Here is a 16,781-nt window from a genome sequence, read left to right on the forward strand (position 1 = left end):
CAATTTAAATTGTAGAGAATATGAAAAATGTTTGAAAGGAATGAAGCTTAGTATATTAGGTTCTAAAAACTTTTATCCACATGTATCAATTGGAGATTTTGCTTGACTGGCAATTGATTTTCCTAATAATGATGGTTAAGTACCACAAGAACAAAAGTGCCCTCTGAATCATCAAAGAAAATTAGATTCTGTTTAACACAGAACTTGTATTAGATGTATTTCTTAATTATTTGAAAATCTATGCATCTCAATTAATCAGGCAACATGATTAACTAGAGAAGGTTGTTCTTTGGCCTAGTGGGATAATACTGAGTTTACTGTAATATGATTTCTTAAAGTCAGAAAGTCCGTAAAAATGTCTAGGAGGGAGTAAGAGGCAAAAATATTTTAACTATTCATAGATTGATATAAAAGCCAATTGTATGGAAAACTGAGACCAAAAAAAAAAAAAAAAAAAAAAAAGCCCACTGGTCCCTAGTAGTTCAAAGCACTTATGCTATCCAGTACAAGGCTACAAAATTGCAGATAACAAAGACTCAGTGATCTGCTACCAAGCATCACCTCTACCTGAATTTTATTTCTTCTGGTGAATTAACAGAGATAATTCTTCAAAAGACCCTCAGCTTGGAGGAAGAGAGTTTGGAGGAAGAGAACAAACAAATTGACATTGCTGTAGGCTGTCCAGAAATAACCAAATGGAACATCTAGCTCATTGGGTGGCAAGCCAAATGATGTTTGGTTTTTAGTTCAAAGTCCTAAAAATTATAAAACAGAGTCCTAAAAACGTGCTGTGGGAGATGGGCTAGTTAGGGACGTACAAACAGAAGGTATTGGGGTTCAAATGGCCATGGCAATGTGCACATTGCTTTTTTGTCCCATAATTGCAACATATGGCTCATAAGTCTGGGAAATGATACTGTGTGGTGTATCACTGTATAGAGAAAGAATTCCTAATGACTGAGTCACTGGGACAGGTTTCTTTATAATTAGGGTAAAGAGAACACTTGAAATATAACAGTGAGTTTTAGGCCAATGCACTTGGGGTAGAGGAAGTTGATAACCACAGGGAAGAAAACATTAGTGAAAGAAGCCATTTTTAATCAGAACAGTAAAGAGGGCTTTTAGTGCAGAAAGTCTAGAGTGGGAAAAGAAAAATAAAGAGGCAGGGGAGAAAGAGGAACAGCCCACCCTCCCCCACAGTAGAAACATACAATTAAAAAAAAAAAAGGTACACTCTTGGTGTCTGGTCCAGCATGTAAGGAGCTTGGAAGTGATCATTCCATCCTAATAATAGGTAAAAATCTGACCAAGCGGAATATCAGCAACTCTTCTTTGATCTGTCAGAAAATTGAGGTCACACAGCAAACCACTGCCCCCAAAACTGGAGAGACAGATAGGTAGATACAGAGAATCACAACTTACCAGACCATTAACCCATGAGCAAAATCCTCTGCAAGAACCAGGGTTGGGGTAGGAAAACCAAAACTATAATTGATGAATTGCTGGAGGCTAAGTGTGGACAAGTCTGTGAGTTAAAAACTCCGGGGGGGACCCAATCATAGAGGGGTGAGTTTTATCTCCAGGAGCCCTACCAGGTTTCCACAATGAAAATGAAAGAAAAATCCCCTGTGCTTCTGACAAGGGGAGGGGAGAAGTAGCTATTTTGAAATATGCCAGTGCATTCTGTTCTTTTTAACAAGGTCTGCTCTCAGGAGAAACTATTTTTATCAGAGCCCTTATTTGACGGAGGTAGCCTGGATTGTGCAGAGCATAGTGAATGGTGGATGGCTGTCCTGGAGCGTTCCCTGATTAGTGATTTTCATGGTTAATATTTTCCTGCAGCATAGCTTAATATTCCCCTGGCTAATACGTGTGCCAGTTCTAATTGTTTGTAAATGATATTCCGGAGTTTTGTTTTTGGAAAGGCTGTGAAACTAAAGACAAGCTCAAAGGAAAGAGTACATGATCAGTTTGCTTGTCCACATCGAACAAGAGGGAGGTGTGTCCTCCATGTTTCTGCCAACTGTGAGATCCTAGCCTAGTGCTGTTGCATCGAACTTTTAGCAAGGATGGAAATGTTGTGTGTCTGCACTGTCCCATAGGGTAGCTGTTAGCCACGTGTGCTTTTAGCACTTGGAAGTTGGCTAGTGCAGCTAAGAAGCTGAAGTTTAATTTTACGTCATGTTAGTTTAACCATGTGTGGGTAAGGGCTAACCTTTTGGACAGCTCAGGTATGGTCCATACTCTATTGGCCTACACATTCTGGACTTAGACTGGAGAAACAAAGAATTCCTGGAACCTAAACAGTATATTTCAGCAGTGTTTCCACACTTTAACATTTATTGTTTAAAATTAATTATTTATAACACAATTCTTTTGTGGGCATGGCCTATCTCTTGGCTTTCTTGAGACTCTAGGGTGAGGAAAATTTGATTAGTAATTTTATGCTTCAAAAGATAATTTAGCAAAAAAATTTAGCAAACATTAGTAAAAATCATGATTGTTAAATATAGATTCTATTATATTAAGACATCATCCCCTATACAAAATGTCTTGATTTGAAGATTGACCTCAAAGCAAACACGAAGACAAGCATTTGATTGGAGGGGCTTTATTTGGTATGTGAACCCAGAAGCACAGAGGAGAAGCAGAGAAGTGAGAAAGGGAAGGAAGAAAGCCACTAAAGAGTATATTAATTAGTAAGCCATTTCTGTGGGCAACTGGAGCTAATCCTGCTGAGAACTTCTGGGAGAAGGTACAAAGTATACTTTGTAATTGTTCACCAAGAGTTAAGGAAGCAGGAGTATTTATTCACCTACTCTCATTCCTGATTAATTGAGGGTTGTTCCTGTAGAAGGTGGGGAACATCCCAGAGCTTCCAGTTCCTCTAGCTGGAGTTGCTCCTATCCCAGAAAAAAACAAAACAAAACAAAAAAAACTTAGCAATAGGTAGACCTAGAGGCTTGAGTGGGAAGTTCCCTGCATGGTCAAGTCCTGTCCTCCAGAGCTGCACCTGACCTCCAGGGTGGTCTAAGGGAATACCATTAGTGCCCCAAAGTATCTGCTTAAATGTTCAAGAATATCATAAAACTCTTTCTAGGTCCCATTGCAGAGTCTGGTCTGTATTATGCACAAATATTTAACCAGAATTGGAGCAAAACATGAGATGAAAAGCTTTGTTTCCCTAATTATTTCAAGATCTCAATGTCCAGTTAGCCTCATAGGTTCCTATTCTTCTCCCAGCAGGGATGCAGTGTCTTCAGGCTGCCCTGGAATTTCTTCAGTCACCTCAGCTCCCCTGGCCTGCAGTGCATGGTGCCTCTCTTACATCTGTCCTTCCTGAATGGCCCATGCTCAGTCTCCCTTGTGCCATCAAAATGTCTGTTTTCTGGATCTTATTATTATGGGATTCTGATCTTAGATGTGAGAAAAGTCATGATTTTACTAAAGTCATCCTTAGTCAATTAGCCAATTATATGCTTCAAAAAGATGAACTTTAACTCAGACAATCTAAATGTAGAAAGATTTGTAAATGGTAGGATTTCATCCATTGGGACAGGTTAGTAGAGACACTGATGGGGGCCTGAACTAGATATTGTTTCTTTCCTACCCATTACCCATCTCTCTCTCCCTTGTCTTCCATGTTAACAGAATCAAGATTTCTTTAGATAGAAGCAGAGATTAGCAGGATCTCAAGAAAGGCAGGTTCCTACCCCAGCTTCTATAGACAAATCATGATTGGTCTAGACTTGCACTTGTCCAATATGAAGCCACCAATCTTAGAACACTTGAAATGTGACAAGTCCAAATTGAGATGCGCTGCAAGTGTAAAATACACGCTGAATTTCAAATATTTAATTAAAAATGTAAAATAGCTTATTTTATGTTGATTAGGTACTTAAACATTAATACTTTGGATATATTGGAATTGGATTAAATAAAATATATTACTAATATTCATTTCACCTCTTTTTACTTTTTAAATATGGCTTCTAGGCAATTTAAAATTATATATGTGGCTTACTCTGTGATGTTTTTGTAGAAGAGTGTTGATCTAAATGAATTATGATTATCTCTCATGGCCAGTAATTGGTCTAAGGGTGGCGATATGACCCAACTCTATCAATAAGACCTAAAAGTGTGTGGTGTGTAGCTCCTGGGAAAGTGTTTGCTTTCCTAATATAAGAAATAGTCTTGGCTAGCATGTCCTTTGCTCTTTTAATTCTCTTCTCTTCCTTTTTTCTGGAACACAAGTGAGACGCCTGGTAGTCTAGCAGCTCCATTGTGACTGTGAGGCAACAAATAAGCCACCAAGTTTAAGGAATAAATGTAAGTAACTCAGTGTAAAAGATACTAAATTTTGGTTGATATTGTGGATTATCTTAGACTTCTTAGTAAGGTTCTATTTGTTTAGATTCTCCTGGCTTCTTAGTAAGGTTCTATTCTCCTGACATCTTAGTAAGGTTCTATTTGTTTAATTCTGCATTCAAGGTTTTGGTTACATGCAGATAAATGTTCTCTGAAGGGCCGAGAGCCAGTCTGACATTCTCTAGTTATACTCATCATCCTTCAGTTCCCAGCCTGGCTTTGAATGGGGATTTAAGGAAGGCATTTGAAGGAGTTTTAATCTCATAAAGTGGTCTTCATTCACCACTAGAGAGTCAGTTAACTGATTACCTCCACTCAGTATATTACTTTCCTTTTCTAGAAACAGTTGATTCCACATTTGTGTTTATTCAATGTATAAAAAAATACAAGGAAGAGATTAGTCCTGAAACAGTTTGTAGTAGAAACTAACAGTTTACTATCCTGTCCAAATCTATATTCATAGGAGTAGTACATCCATCCACCAGATGCTGCAACAGAAGCTTTTAATAACTTAGCGCTGCCCCCTTCTTCAGAGAACTTCCCTCAGCCTGTGAGAATGACCTCACCCAGAAATGTCTAGGAGATTCTTTTTTTTTTTTTTTAATATTTATTTATTTATTTATTTGACAGAGAAAGAGACAGCGAGAGCAGGAACACAAGCAGGGGGAGTGGGAGAGGGAGAAGCAGGCTTCCTGCCGAGCAGGGAGCCCAATGTGGGACTTGATCCCGGGACCCTGGGATCATGACCTGAGCCGAAGGCAGACGCTTAACGACTGAGCCACCCAGGCGCCCTGTCTAGGAGATTCTATGCCCTCCTCCTGGGGGTGGCCCACAGCTAAAGACTGAAAAGAGGGCCAGATGTTTAGCTTTCTTGCCTCAAGGAGGACCAGCTCTGTGGTACTGTGCATGCTCCAGAACTCCTGTGAGATCATACTGCCGTGGGGCTAGAGTATAGCTAAGACGACATTGTTGCTTAGTTCCTTCCCTTACCGTTTTCTCTTTCCTTCATTCCTTTTCTCTAGCCCTCACTCAAAAAGCCACATGCACAAGAACCCATCTCTCAGGCTCTCCTCCTAGGGAATGTTGACTTAAGACACATTTTAAAGGAAATTAACACTCTGTTCTAGTTTCTCTGTGGAGAAAAGTTACAAGAGTAAGTAATGACATCACATCAGTATTTTTAACAGTTTCTCTGAATAGTTGACAGTTCTTGAAATGAATTGGTAAAACAGGTGTTTTCTCCTGGAGAATTTATAAAGCTAATCCTTATACAGGGAGGAGGCTATACAATGTGTGAAAGTAAGATGTGTGCCAAATCCTATAGACTCTTGAGTTGCACTGAATCTCCCTTCCACTTAAACATTCAGACCACTTGGAAATAGAATACTCAAACCAAATAAATATCTTTGCCCTAAGACTAATTTTACTCCTACCCCAATGAATAGAATTGAGGAGCCATAGATGGAAAAGTGGTTTGGGATTGTCATAAAATTGATGGGAGGCTCAACAGGGGCATGAACTAGTAGGGAAACTTCTCTGTAATATCAGCCAGGTGCCCTGAGGAAATTAATATGTAGATATTGAAATCATAACCAGACCCCTAATACTGAGTCAGACAAGAATTCTGGTGGCAGAGTGACTGGGTAAGAGATTCTAATTAGGAAATGAGAAGAAAGGAAATGAATATGCTCCCCTAAGGATCTGACTGAAGGGTGAAGTTTCCATTCATTTGCATTGGGTATTGTAGTCAAAGTTGGTTTTGTTCCATCAGCCAGGGGAGAACTATGGATAGGAGTTGAGTTTAAATGCGTTTCTGTGTGGCATTACCTGTGTTCTCTCTTCTTTACATTGAGTTCTTGGGACTATAGATATGTGGAGAAAATTGGTTATAAGTATTAAGTTCTTTTGAAAAATAAATTGCATCTATCTGGAATAAGGCAACTTAATGGCTTTGGTCATTAATATTGTCATTATTAATCATTATAATATTATCATTAATATCAAATGAATCTATAGTTATCTTGTGACTAAGAAAGATATATTATACAGAGTATTTTACTGATTTATTTTCACGCACGCATCTTGTGGCCATTTTCATTCATTCAGTGAATATTTAAAAATTTTTTTTTAAGATTTTATTTATTTGACACAGAGAGAACCAGAAAGAGACAGAGAGAGAGAGAGAGACAGAGAGCAAGCACAAGCAAAGGGGGACGGCAGGCAGGGGAGAAGCAGGCTCCCTGCTGAGCAAGGAGCCCGACACGGAGCTCGATCCCAGGACCCTGGGATCATGACCTGAGCCGAAGACAGCCGCTTAACCAACTGAGCCACCCAGGTGCCCTTCATTCAGTGAATATTTTAAAGCTCCTACTGTACCCAAGACTCAGTGCTAGACTTTGGTGAGATCTTATGATCTGATAAGGGAACAAATGTAAAAATAGAACTCAAATCAGGATGCAAAGGGATGTGTGTTAAAAGACAAACATGAAATGCCATGGGGGTTTAGAAGAGAAAAATATTATCTTCAGGAACAGAGACCACTAGAAGAAAAAGTGGCAGATATCTGAAATCATTATCAGCATCATTGTAGATATTATTAAATAATTCTGCATATTAAGTAGGGACAAACAGGACTATGATTTCATGAGTTAACCTCTTTATATACTAAAATCACTTTCCTAGAAATTTTAAGCACTAGAAACTTTTCACAAATACTTTGAGAATCCAAGAGCTTTTATTCTAGAAAACTTCTAAGAATTTTAGAAAATGACTTACTACGTGGAAAGCTCTCTTCAAAAATCTCTGGAGACAAAGTCCAAGGGAAGAGTAATTTTGATGACATCCATCTATTAAAAGAATGCTTTTTCCAGCATCTCTTGAAAATGAAGAATCTCATTTTGAGAAGTTAAGGTTTTCAGGGTCACAGGTTTTCAAAAGTCATCAAAAATGAAAAGAGAAAGAGGAACAAAATGTAAAATCACATCTCATCTTCAGATCTCTGAAACATGGAGGGGTGGGGGTGGGGGAGAGAAAGAGAGAGAGAGAGAGAGAGACCAGATTTGCTAATAGGTACTACTAAAATGCAGATTTACTAATGAGTTTAAAGAAAACCTTGTGCTCATACTGTTTGACTATCTTTTCAAATTGAAAAAGGAAAACTTTCATTAGCTTGAGAGAGAAAACAAGGCAGATATGGGAGAAAAGAGAAAATATAACAAATACCAGAATGTTTACTTTTACTTTATGCTGTTTGAGTTTTGAAATGGATTCCCAATTTCTTTCTTGGTTGTGCATATATGCTAAAACAGGAAAAAGAGTAGAAACTGGTCTTTAGTACTCAATGCCTACATATCATTTATTCATTCATCACCTATTATGCCAGGCACTGTGTGAGGAATCAGGAATACAGAGATAAACCAGATATAGTCTGGAATCTGGTTAGGTTATAGAGAAACAAATATAGCTCTCTCATCAGTGTTAATAAAACTACCACATCATATGTTTTAAATATTCCACTAAGCACCTTACATGCATTTATGAAGAATGTGGAATCTTACCATCTTCATATGTGAATAAACAGGAGCCCACAGAAGTTAAATAACTTGCCTGCAATCCCTCTGGTGAGGCTTGGCACTAAATCATCTTACTATTTGTGTATTTTTAAAAAGCTGTGCTATTTTAAAGGACCTACTGTTTTTTTACAAGAGAAGTGAGAAACTGCCTAGAGTAGGGGGTAAGAAAGAATTTGTCAAGGCTCCCCCGTGTTGGTAATTTTTGATGAGACTTAAAAGGATGAATGGATGGGAGCCATGAGAGCACATACAGAAGCACAGAACATGAGCGAATAACTGCTCAGATGGACCACTGAGTATCCTGGGGAGAGAGACAAGAGACAAGGCTAGAAATGCAAGCAAGATCTTAATGGGCCTGATATGTCTTGTTAGGTGTTTAACAAGACATTGAAGTCATTAGGGAAGGGGTTTCTTAGGACAAGTTCCACAGAGGCAGATCCTGAGGCAAGGATTCAGGTGTAAATGATTTATTAAGGAAACATTCCCAGGAAAAACTGGGTGGATAAAGAAAGACAGAGGAGGGAAAAGAGGCCAAGCAAGGTATTGTAGGAATTAGGAGCAGTAATAGAATACTTTTAGTTGCTTTAATCATGGAAATATTCATAATAAAGATGGCAGCTCACTGAAACCTTGAAGGATTGATCAGGATTTGATAAAAATGGTAGAATGAGGGTGCACCATAGAGATAAGATAAAATAATACCTGAGATAAGATAGAGTCAAAGACAGGATATGAGATAAAACCTAGGAGAATGGCAAGACATAGGTAACAATGTTTTGAAGACCAAATTTTTAGCATCTGCTAATTGGCTTCATTTCAAGGAAAAGTAAGCTTTCTCTTTTTTTTTTTTTTTTTTTTTTTTATGACAGATGGTAGTTTTCCATGGGGAAGTTAGGCTTCTACCCTTACACAGAAACTGGGAGATAGGGGTTCTATTTTTTTTTTTTTTTAATGATTACATTTCAAAGAGATGGTTCCCAGATCCTTAAGAAAGGCATTCTTGGGTTGGAAAACTGTAAAGAGGCTTTTAGGAATATTTACATATCAGAGGGGCAGAAAAAGGATGTAGGATTACAAGTTCTGTAAAGTAAATGCTCTGAGAAAAGTGAGATCAGTGGACTAGAGTCAGGCAAAGCCTGTCCAAGGTTCAGTCAAGCTGAGGGGAACATTAAGGCCTTCTTGGTGAAGACAATCCTTTAGAGTTTTTATGTATTTTATCACTTCCACCTTAATCATGGGAATTAAAACTCAAGTTCAGGAGTTGGCCAACCAGTAACTTTTTATTTAATAATATTTCTGGTGGAATTTTAAGCCTGTAATGAGTTACTACTTTAGACACTAAACAGGGCCCTAGTGACTATTTAAAATGCCTACTTCCTGGCCACAGAGGCCTAAAGAAAAAGTTTTACATGAATTAAGAGATGGGCATTTAACATTTTTAGAGAAAATGGCATTAATCAAAACAGTGAGCTGAAGGGAAGAAGATACGCATCCTAAGTTTCTATAACATATTTTTATGTTTAGCTTTTAATGTATCTCTTCATTTCTTTCTCAGAATAGCATATTTTTTGGAGCATACTTTTATTTGGATCTGGTGGTGCAGATGGTGGAGGGAAATGTGAGTCCCTCGGGGTGCTGTGAAAATGAGAGTGTTGGGGCTGGAGTATAAAATGAAGAGGAAAGACCTATGTGGGAGGTAAAGGAAAAAACAGGAGGAAAAATAATAATGATGATGAGAGCTGAAGAGTGAAAGAGAATGATTCCTTAAAGAATAGAGTGGACATCAAAGTCTGTATCTGTATTTATATCTGTATCTATATAATACATATACATATGTATATATGTATATGTATCTCTATCCAAGCCTCCCTACCACCACTTCTTTTGGAAAACTCAATACCCTCCCCTTCTTTTGGATAACTCTTCTTCCCCTGGTTTCCCATCAAGTGGTTCCAATGGAGAGGGGCAAATATAAGACCTAAATCTCCTGAAGAGTTAGATGTACTACCCAAGATATGAGTGATGGTTAAATGATACAGATAAAGATGGGTGGAACTTGATAGGTTGACCAGCTGTTCTGGTTTGCCCATGACTAGGGGGTTTCCTAGAATTTTCAGTATTAAAACCAGGATGGCCCCAAAGAAAATGAGACAGTTGATCACCTTAGAGATGAGGGTTTTGGTAATTCACAGCCAAAACTATCCTTACTAATAAGACAGGCGACTTTTGTGATCAGCTTCCAAATAAAGATCACCTAATGAGAAATTTAGTAGAGATTTTTGCCTTAAAATGTCACCCTCACACCAATTCATTAAGATATGATTTGGGGTGCTAACTGGAGAATTACAATTTTACAAAATATGAAGGGATGTGTCCAGTAGTCTCTATTAAAACAAAATAAAATTTTGTGGATTTTCTCCTATTTAGAGAAGGCCACGTCACACACTAATTATGCCATGTCCTCACCTCTTGATCTAAACTTTGCAGGTAGGTACATATAAAGAAGTATTTGGAAAGTCTCACAATAAATTATAAAGAAACAACTTAAAGGGGTTAATTGCATATACATTCATTGGTAATGTGTTGTGTACCACCCAATTCTGTATTCAGACACTAACCATCCTCTAAAGCCTAAGTCTTGCTTTGGGTTCTCCAAAAAGCTGAGCCTGAGACAAGGATATCAGTGCAGGTAGATTGTTTGGAAGTGAACCCAGGAAGCACAGGTAGGGGCATAGGGAACATGAAATGGAGGAGAGAAAAGCTAATGAAAATGGAGCTGGATACTCCTGTGGGGAATGGGCTCAACCCCATTAAGATTCTCAGGAAAAATGTAGAAATTGCCCCAGACTTGTTCAACAGATGGATGGGGATTCTGGAATATTTATCCCATGGCTCCTTCCAATTGCTGTTTGAGATTTTGCAGTTTGACAGTCTTTCCTAGCTGAGGTGCTGGAGGTCACTGCCCACCTTCTACACACCGAAGCAGGGAGGGATCAGGTAGGCTGAGGTGATGGAGTACAATGCACCAGAAGCATTGGCTGCAGCATCCTGACATTGCTGCCTGTAAATGTTCCCTCAGTCACCCTAAAGAAATCTACCATAAGCTGAAGAAGACCCTTAAAGATGGCATGGGGTCAATAGGCTTATTTACTGATGATCAATAAAGGCTGAGACAGGTAAAGGAGTGATTCACAACTGCACATGCATTCTTGGTTGAGCAGGATTAGATGCTGAGATTTCTGAAGTCCATTCCAGGACATACCTGTCCACACCCAATGTGTGAGTGAAATGTGAGATCGTTGTAAATATGATTTTGATGAGAATGTGAGAAGGAAGCAAAATTACTGTCCTCTTACGCTTTGAAAATTATTCCTTTTAAAAAATATATCCTTTTCCTTCTCTGCCTTTTTAAAAAAATTCAGCTTTATTGAGATATAATTTGCACATAAAATTATAAAATATTTAAAGTATACATCGTGATGATTTGGTATACATATACAGTGTGAAAAGATCCTCCCTTATCTAGTTAATTAACACATCCATCACCTCACATCTTTATCTTTTTTCATTTTCTCTTCTTATTTTTGGCAAGGGCATTAAATTTCTACTGTCTTAGCAAACTTCAATCACAAACACAGTATCATCAACTACTGTAGTCACCATACCATGTTTTCCATTAGATCCTCAGACCTTATTCATCCTGTAGCAGAAAGTATGTGCCCTTTCACCAACCTCTCCCTGTTTCTCCCATCCCCAACCCCTCCCGGGCAACCACTTTTTTACTGCTTCTATCAGTTTTGACTTTTTATTGACTTAATCTTAACAGAGCATTTCATTGTAGAAAAATAACATGTTATTTGGAGCTAGACATCATATGTTTGGATACTGGACATTGTACTTGTTCGCTAAGAAATTTCAAGCAAAGAAAGTGCTTAAACTCAGTTTCTTCATCTGTGGAATGAGTATCGCATTTTCTACCTCTCAAGGATTCTGCTGTGGTGCACATAAAATCCATTAGGTAAAGAGCTGTGTGAGTCATAGCTACTAATGTCAGCTGTCAATATCATTAAAGGTACTAGTAAAACACTCCCCAAGTGGGACTTTTTTGGAGGATATATGAACCTGTGAGTCTGCATGCTTGTTTTCCCAGGCACATACGTAGCTCAGAAAAAGACCATGGATATGGTGAGATGTGCAATAAAGCTAAAGGGCAACAATTGGAAACCCACAAACATTGATTGCCAATAGAATGATAGGTTGATTGACTGTTCTATTTGTCAGTTGGAATTTAGCCTGTGGAAATTGTGTTAGCAAATGAATGCAGACTAACCCAGGGAAGGGGAACCGTGGTTTTCCATAAAGATGTCAAAAACAGTATTTGGATTAATGTTCGCTGATTCAGAGCGCTCAGTAGAGCCCAGTGGTTTTGCTGTGGGTGTATGTGTATGCTTTTATGGTTGGTTGACTGCACAGCAGACCACAGAGAATAAGGAAGCACTCCTGTGGCTTTGTTCAGAGCTGTATTTCTTGAAACCCCTGAGAGTGGCTTTGATAATCAGCTTTGACATTATGCTTGAAAGGAAATCAGCACTGTTCTTGTTTGGCCCATCATTTTTCTTTTTTCTTTATTCTTTCCAGTTAAAAATGCTCTCTCAAGTCTTACGTAAAAAAAATAATAATAAGTCTTTAACTCAAGGCAGGCAGATTTCAAGAAAGGGGGTGAAAAGACCTCAGTTAAACTCAGTCCCATCAAAATCAGACCTTCCAGGTGGTAACTCAGAAGTCACATTTCAAAACCTTTAGCTTTTGTTCAGCAGTCTGTGGTTACCTCCATTGATCAAAACCCCTTTTCTACATTCTCTGTAGAGGTCATAGGAATGGTTCTCAAACATTAGCATATGTACAAGTCAAGAAGAATATTTTGACAAAAATGCAGGTTTCTGGAAGGTGATGGTGGTATGGAGCATGCATTCTGATTCCCTCCTGGAGATTCAACTGGGGGCTGACCCTGAAGGGTGCCATTTTTTTTCTCTTGGCAAAGTTTACACTTGGCAAAGTTTGCGAAAGTTCAACATCTTTGGAATTTCCCATCTTGACTTGTCATTCTGTCCCTTGTATAATTATTGAATCTACACATAGACCATGTGAGCTTGATCATTTAGAGCTCTTGCTAAGACCTGAAAGACCAGCAGTAAAGACCCCATGCTACTGGTACATCAGTCAGTATGGATGAATCTCACATATAATTAGTTGAGTGAAAGAACAGTCACAAAAGTGCTCATGCTACATGATTCCATTCAGATGAAGCTAAAGAACAGGTGAAATTAATCGATGGTGAAGGAAGGCATAAGAGTGGCTACCTCTGGCTGGGTGACTGTGTAAGCAGAAAGAGTTAGGGGTCCCCAGATAAAGGAAGAAATCATTTCAGCCACCCAGCTATTTTCTGTGATCTTTGCCTTACCCACTCCACTTTCCCCTAGCACGCTTGTGGCAGAACTTCCTAGTAGGTGTCAGAATTACAAAGAAGTGCAAAAACCTTCGTAGTTAAGGATTTTAAGGGAAAAAGAGAATGCAAATACTATCAGTATCTACCAGGCCAGAAAATAGCCTAACGGTATCATTGACGATAAATCAGTGGTAAAACTCCCAGTGCTGTTTCAAAAGTAAGCAAGGCCCTGCATTCACTACCTGAGATAAGGAGCCCAAGATCTATTTAGCTTATCCCAGCTCTCAGCTCCTGGAGCATGTCCATAACCCTTCCCCCTTATCTGACTGTTACCTCTGCATCATTATAATGTTATGATAAAATTCCCCTTTCTGAATACTCATCATAACCCTAAATAAAATAAACACACTCACCCCTGCTCAGGGAGTCCTGGCTTTGGAGGTTATGCCCCATGATCTCCTCATTTGCTACAAATAAAATTTCCTTAGTGTGACAACTCCACCTGGTACAATCTCTAACTTACCAAGGAGTGGACTCACAGTAGTTTGGTTATAATTGTACACTGGGAAGGAGTTTGGGGAGGCTTATGGGGTGTTGGAAATTATATCCTGATCTGGATGATGATCATGTGGGCTGTATATATACACAAGAAATCAAGGTACTATATACTTAAGATTTCCACATTATACATTTTATTGTGTATATGGTATTTTCCAACTGAATTACACACACACACACACACACACACACTCTGAAGGACTCCAGTTAAGTGTAAGGAGTAAACAGCTATGACCTTTTCATGCTACTTTGAAGGCCTTCCCTCTTGAGTTGAATTTACAGATAGGCAGAACAGATTATGACTAACACCTTTTGTTCACCCACATCACCCACAGGCTGACTGATATCTAAAGTTGTACTTTTATTGAAAAGTTTAACTCTTTCTCAAAGGGTCCCACATATCTGGAAAAAGTAATCATGTGTCATTAACATTTGATCATAAAATAAGAGGAGGTTTTAGAATTCACATAGTTTAGTGGTTCTCAAATCTGGCTCTGTATCAGAATCACCTGGAAAGCTTCAAAATATGGACTTGTCAGTTGTATCTTAGACCTACTGAGTCAGAACCTCTGGGAGTAGGGTGCCCAGGGAACAGTGTGTGTATGTGTGTGACATTGTAATTGGAATTAGTCCAAATGATCTCCCATGCAGGAATTTCTCCATGTATTACAATGATAGCAAGCTCCACATTTCCTTGTATATAGATTATGATGTTTCCAGAGATCCTTCCCATGGATCATGTCATCTGAGTCTTAACTCTAAGGGGTAGATAAAAGTGGTATCATTTCTCTTTTGCAGATGAGGAGATAGAAGCTCAGTGAAATTAAGTGACTTCCCCTTATCAGTAAGGGTAGTCAGGTCTTTTGTTCTAGACCTCCTCTTACTCTCTCACTGTGAATAGGAAGTCCTACCCCGCTTCTTCTTGAATATTTTTTTTAAAATAAACTTTTATTTTAGAATAGTTTTGGATTTACAGAAAAATGTGAAATTAGTATAAAGTTCCTATATAGCCCATACCCAGTGGGCTACTCCTACTATTAACATTTTACATTAATATGATATATTTATCATAATTACTGAACCAATATTGCTACATTACTATTAACTAAAGACCATATTTTTTTCAGATTTCCTTAGCTTTTGCCTAATGTCATTTTTCTGTTCCAGGATAACACCTACATGTCTCCTTAGGCTTCTCTTGGTTGTAACAGTTTTACAGATTTTCCTTGTTTTTGATGACCTGACAGTTTTGAGGAGTACTGTTCTGGCATTTTGCAAAATGTCCTTCAATTGGGATTTGTCTGATATTTTTATTACAGTTAGATTGAGGTAATATGCTTTTGGGAGGGAGACCACAGAAGTAAAGTGCTATTCTCACCACATCATATCGAGGGTCGATACTATCAATACGAATTATCACTGTTGATGTTGACCTTGATTATCTGGCTTGAAGTTTCTCCACTGTGAAGTTACTCTTTTTCCCCCATTCCATACTCTGCTCTTTGGAAGAAAGTCACTATTTGCAGCTAACACTTAAGCAGTGGAGAGTTATTCTTCACTTCCTTAAAGACAGAGTAACTACATGAATTATTTTAAATTCTTCTTCACTAGATTATTTTTTGTTCCTGCCCATTTATTTATGTGGTTATTTATTTATATCAGTGTGGGTATTTATTTATTTAAACTCATGGATATTTATTTGATACTTTGGGTTATAATCCCGTGCTACCTTATTTATTGCTCAAATTGTTCCCACTTTGGCCATTGCAAACTCTTTCAGTTGGTTCCTGTGTCTCTTTGACATACCTAGATGTCTGCGTGTATGTGTGTAAGAGAGAACACTTGCTTATTTTCTAGCACTACAAGATGCTTCAAGGCTCATCTTGTTTATTTCCTGACTCAGTCTTAATATCAGCCATTTCTCTAAGAAGCCCTGATTCCTTTTATTGGAGAATAGTATTAGAAATCAAGAGCTGGGTGCTGAATGGATCATTAAATGACTCCTGTGATATTCTAGGTTAGTTCAAACTCTCTGGCTATTTATGATAACAAATCTACTTTTTAAAAAAATCTACAGGATTTCTTAGTATTTAAAATACTAGGAAAATGAAATAAAACATATAAAATACAAATCCACATTTTTTATTTGAGTAAACAAACCTAAAATTGCCTTTCAAAAAATGAGTAAACATTACAGAAAAATTGCTAACAATAGTTTCTAAATGCTCATTCTCAAGTTTTATACTTCCTTATTACAGACTGGTAACATAGTTTGTTGATCAGCACTGGTCTTTGGACAGCACTTTTCGGTAGCTGTCCATTGGTCCATCACTGGTGACTCATTTTTTGGAGCTGGTATTTCTTTCCCCTATAACTTCCAGCCAACAGGTTCAAGTTCTGTTTTCTGGAGCAATAAGGCACAAGAAAGACCCTCTTTCACATTAAACATTCCTGATACTTAAAGACAGTTGTCATGTCTCTCAGAGACCCAACAAATCCTTCTCAGTTTTTTCTATTGATTTTCCTAAAATGGATTTCCATTGTATTCGCCTTATTCTGGGCCTGTTCATCTCAATGGACTCCAGTTCATTTATATTTTCTTAAAACAGCATTACAAGTTGAACACAGAACCTTAAATGTGGAAGTCTGTACCTTCCTTGCAAGAGCTCTCAGCTGCTCTACCCTCCAACCTTCACAGTTTGGAGACTACTTTCTTTCTTGGATTTACTATATCCTTTATCCCCTGTACATGTCAGTCACCTTAAGAAGCCCAGGTCTTCAAGGTAATGCCTTATTTCTGACATGACTCTGTCCATCACCTTTTTTGATCTCATAGC

This window comes from Leptonychotes weddellii, chromosome 10, assembly GCF_054177405.1.
Source record: "Leptonychotes weddellii isolate Sample4059 chromosome 10, ASM5417740v2, whole genome shotgun sequence".
NCBI lineage: Eukaryota > Metazoa > Chordata > Mammalia > Carnivora > Phocidae > Leptonychotes > Leptonychotes weddellii.